Raw genomic sequence first — 5,391 nt, forward strand, 5'->3', positions numbered from 1 at the left:
ACGTATGTATGTGTGAGCATGGCGGCGTACCTAATAAACAAGCACGATACAATTGACAACTATCCAGCAGGATGACCGTATGGTGTTGTTGTTATGCTGATTATCTTCTTCTTATTTCCATGCATACAATCGATATGTATACTTGTATCAATATAATAGAATATGCAAATGACTAGTTATATTGCAGAGCATGTATGTAGGTGTGTGTGTCTTCAGCAGAATCTATACAGGCAAAATTAATGCATCGAACCGTTGAAATAGCTGGATACCATGACCTTGTGTGTCGGCTTCTTCCTTGTTATTGTTGTTAGTGTATACATCCGACAGGCAAACAGGAAGCTGTCCACGTCCAATAAAAGCTTACAATTTAGCTGACATATGTACGTATGAGAAAGAGACATTTTTCTATGCATCACACAAAGCTATATAAATATACATATTCATACATACATTCATTCCCATACATATACACACATACACACACATTCATATCAGTGCTAAACTGCTGATGTATTATTTAGAGTGTCTATCTTGCTGTCAGCAACTTAATTTACATACCCATATATACATTAAGGTTAGCCAAAATCTAACAAAAAAGAGAGAAATATATCTGCAAGACAGGACTTTTAACTTAGTTTTAAAAGATGTCACCTAACTCGTAAAAAAATATTTTTTCATTCAAAATATATTTTTATATCATATTTTTCTAGTAGATCATAAAATTTCAAAAAAAAAATAAAATACCCTCAGTGAGTTTTTTTTTCATATTTAAAAACATCGAAAAGTAAAGAAATTGTCAATGCTACTGCCCGCCAGATATATTTTTATCTCGGTATACACTTATACGTTATCCATAAATTTGAAAAGTTAGTATTTGGCTCACCTTAATATTCTTATATAAGAAATGTACCCGTATTGCGTCCCTGTTTTGCGCTTCGCTTCTTACTATGCTCGGCATTGAAAACGTTGTCTGCATGTTGCTGACCACCAGCACGAACGTAAGGCAATTTGCTCTGGGCATATCATGAGCTTATAAGATTTGTCGGGTAAATGTTTTTAAAGGCCGCTGACCCAAAGCGGTAATCAGGAAAGGCGAGCTACAAATAAACGAAATTACAGCTAAATCATATTCACCTCTATTACAACAGAGTTTGTGGAAAACCTTATATTTCGTCAGTTATGCAAATTTAGATATGACCAGAGTAGATAAGATGACTTTAATGCGAGATACGATGTAATTTATGTAAAAATATTTGTTCTTTTAAGGTATACTCAATATCTAGTTTACAGCAAGGTTCGCTCCATCAGCTCCACACAGTGACTTCTGGCTTGAAAATATTCTTATTCACTCCCAATACTTAGATTATGTCCAATATAGAACAGGGACATCCTTATCGCAGTTGCTCAGACAAAGTTATCAAGCTATGCAAAAGTATTTGCGGCAATAGCGGGGATAGGTTCCCTTTGCGTAACCGTGGGCTTCGCAGCTTCATATTGAAATCTTTTCCTCGCTATCTAAAACTTGTTTACCGTGATGGTTATTTCACAGACTGAAGGTATTTTAAATGATCAGCGGGGCGAGCTAAGTTTATTTAGCCATGCCCGTCTATCCTTCTGTATATAGGTGACCTAATCCCTCAGTTTTTAAATAATCGATCTGAGATTTTTCATACCTCATTACATAACAGGTAAGTTGAGTTAGAGAAATGCAACCAAAATTAATTGTAAAAAACAAAAAAAAAATGTGACAAATAAAAAAAAATATATATAAAAAGTTTAAAAAATAATTGCAAAAAACCCGCAATATGGTGAAAATCACAAATTGTGAATGACATCACTATTAACATCAACATCACTCACTTGAGTTGAGTTGTCAATACGAATTTCGCTCAACTGACAAGTGCTGCCAATTGCGAGAGGCGTAAGACAGCAAACTGTCATACACACGTACATTTAACTGTATAAATATATGACACTTGAAATGATATGTTAAGGAACGTAATATTATAAGGCGCCATACAGAAATTCATTCATCCGGCATACCAGAGCAAATTACTATAAAGAAAAGAACACAAAAATTTAGTGATTATAGCGTCTAACGAATGTGATGAGTATTATTAGATTTGCTTCGGCTTTGCACGTGCCGCTTAAATTGCGTTCATATGTAGGTGGTCGGTGAACATTTCTGGAAAGGCTATTTTTGTAATTGAAGAACATTCCTTTTAGTGCAGAAAACTCTTTTTGGTGCAGGCAACAACTGAGCAGCAGCATTTTGCACATGAATAGTATACGACACCGAAAAACTGAAGTATTTCACGTGCCATAATGTGGCGCATCTCGCGATTTTTTTCAGCAATTTTCATTCTGATTTTGTTTACTGGAGTTTGCGAAATAATTTATTAATTCAGATATCCGCGTAATCCGTGTTGTCAACACGCAACTTTTGCTTTGTTTCCAATGTTTTCGATTTAAATATATTCTACGTTTTTACCTTATCACGCTTAGATGGTTGCACGGGCGAAAAGTTCTCTTGCGACCACCGACAGTTGCGCTGAATAAAAATTTAAAAATATTTTGCGGATAACCAAGTTTACCACAAAATATTATGAAAATGAAATAATGCTTCCAAATTAATGCAATAGAAAACACTCGTAAGCCGTTTTAATCCGATAAAACCCACTATTGATTGTTTAAATAATAAAATACAGGGTGATATACCATATATGCTTTTTAATAATGATCCCAAGTTAACATGTCAAATGTCAACTTTATGTGAGATTTGAAGAAACACACACAATTGTTGAAGCAAATAGCATTGGCTTTGTTTTTGCCTGAAAACTAAACCCGAATAATAAGGAATTTGAAAATCGACTTTTATGAAATACTAGTGTCTCGAAATCTAATATACCATAAATCGCGCAGAGTTAAAGCGATTCAGTGATCAGTCTTTCTTTGAAAATACTGCTGAAACGCAGTTTAAATGAGATTTACAATACGCTAAACAGGGTATATTAAGTTTGCCACAAAGTTTGTGATATCCAGAAGAAACGTCGGCGACCTTACAAAATCTATATAATGGTGTAAATGATCTGCATGACGAGCTGTGTCCGCTTGTCCCATCTGTCTGAATATTTGCGAACTAGTCCCTCAGGTTCTGAAATACCTATAGCTCTAAAATTTCGTCCCCTTTCTGACCGATCAAAATCAGGTTCTGGTGTGGAAATTTTTTTATCTGTGCAGTGTATTATATATTGGGTGCAACCGAAGTGAACGTGTCTTTTTTTTTCTTTAATATTGCACTTCACAAGGGAATCAATATATGAACCACCCTATATTTTGTATAATTTACGCCAAACCGCTATTACACATTATATAGCGAACAGTTCCTCTCAACTATTTACAGCCATTTGCGAAAGACTGCAATTTTTAATGCCCGCTGGCAAGTGACAGTCAAAGATTATAGTTTCACCAGCACTGGCATCTTTATAGGTATGTACGAGTATGTATGTGGGAAATATTTGCGAATGATGTATCGTTGAAGCATACCCTGTAGGCATAATAACTGGGTAATAATTTTCAAATAATTTAGTATAGAATATCCTACAGGGACAGTTGTCTAACAAGCTGACAAAACATTTAGTGTCTTTTTACTACTAATATTTTTTTTACTACTAATATGTATAGCAGTATATTTAATTTATTTTTTCTTATTGACCTATTAGCCTTTGGTTTATAATAGCTGTTTTTGAGATTGCCATGTATTCTACAAAATTATTGATGCACATTATGCGATTAAATGTGAAGATCGATTGAACTCTGACAATCCATATTTATATATATTATTATTACAGTATATTAATTTATATTATTTTTTTTTTAATTTTTAATTGAAGCAGCGGAATATACACCATAAATATTGCTTCTGATTTTTTATTTCCCTTCAATATCTGCTTCGGACAATAATTACGCATGCATTTATTTATTCAACATATCTTCAAACAGCACTTATTTTTTTGCTAGTTTTTGCTGGCGGTTGACAGTTGTATGATAATAATGACATTAATTTCGGCTGACTGTTCGAACAGCTGTACGAAGAAAATATTAACTTATTTGCTCTTATATTTATTTTTAATATTTCAAAGGCGCATTTAAAATATAATGTAACAATATACGAATATATTTATTTATAGAAGGGCTAAGACTTAAAAAGTTATAAAAATATGGAAGTAAATGAATTAAATGGTCGAAATTTTCATTCAGGAATCTTTTTAGTCTCTGAATTTGGATAGAAAAAACGTTAACTTCGGTAGCACCGAAGCTCTAATACCCTTTACAAATACAAAAGATTCCAAAGGAATGCAACAACTTGATTCTCTTCGTTTAGTTTGTATTGCAGCTATATGCTATAGCGATACCAGCTGAGCAATTTTTTCGGAGATTGCATCATTGCTTTGAAGAATAATCAATGCCAAATTTCGTGAAGATAACTCGTCAAATAAAAAAGTTTTCCATGCAAGCACTTGTGGCAGCCATTTTTATAATTTAAAAATTTTAGCAAATGAAGTTTGGCCATTTTAACTAAAACGTCACCATAGAATTTAGATTTCATCATTCATAATTTCGCATGTCCTTAAATAAATCTAATGAAAGCCACAATTCCATTTTCCTATTCTTGCTGTCAGGTGCCTACCTACCGTCAACAGGTAGTAACCACAAATGCAAATATATTTACAGAAGTATATCTGTTATAATAATATTTATAAAATATAAGCAATACTAATGAACTGCAATCTTGGATTTGCTTGTTTAAACTCATAACTAGAAGTAGTACTTATAATACAAGTAGATATTTATTAACATAAGTAAGTGCTTACTGGTTGCCAGACAAGTGTGCGCTCATTTATGTTGGTATAGTAATACACTTGTAGACATTAGTAATTTTCAATTGTTCTCCTGTGGCTAGCAGGCGGACAAATAATCATAACTTATATAATATATCTATATACATATGTATGACAACTTTTGATTTGCTAAACGATAAGGTCAAAGATATGTCAGAATACTATGACATTGATAAGAAAATTTGATAGAAATATTTGTGCAAATAATTTATTTTCTTAGATTTTTTGGAAAACCGATTTTCAATTTGTCAATTTTGACGAATTGTGTAATCACTTTTAAAGCCACAAAATGCTGATCAAAATATACTTCAATATTGAAGTATATTGGTTGCTTATATGCATTATATACTTTTAGGCGCCTAGACTTGCGGCAGAGTTCTTGCAACAGTTTCTTAATTAAACTGAAATCAATAAGTAAACGTAAACAGATATGCGTATGTTTGCATAAATGAAACCAAAAATTAATTAAATAAACGATAATGAGTTTATA

The sequence above is a fragment of the Bactrocera oleae genome, chromosome 6 (genome assembly GCF_042242935.1).
Source record: "Bactrocera oleae isolate idBacOlea1 chromosome 6, idBacOlea1, whole genome shotgun sequence".
In the NCBI taxonomy this organism is placed as follows: Eukaryota; Metazoa; Arthropoda; class Insecta; order Diptera; family Tephritidae; genus Bactrocera; species Bactrocera oleae.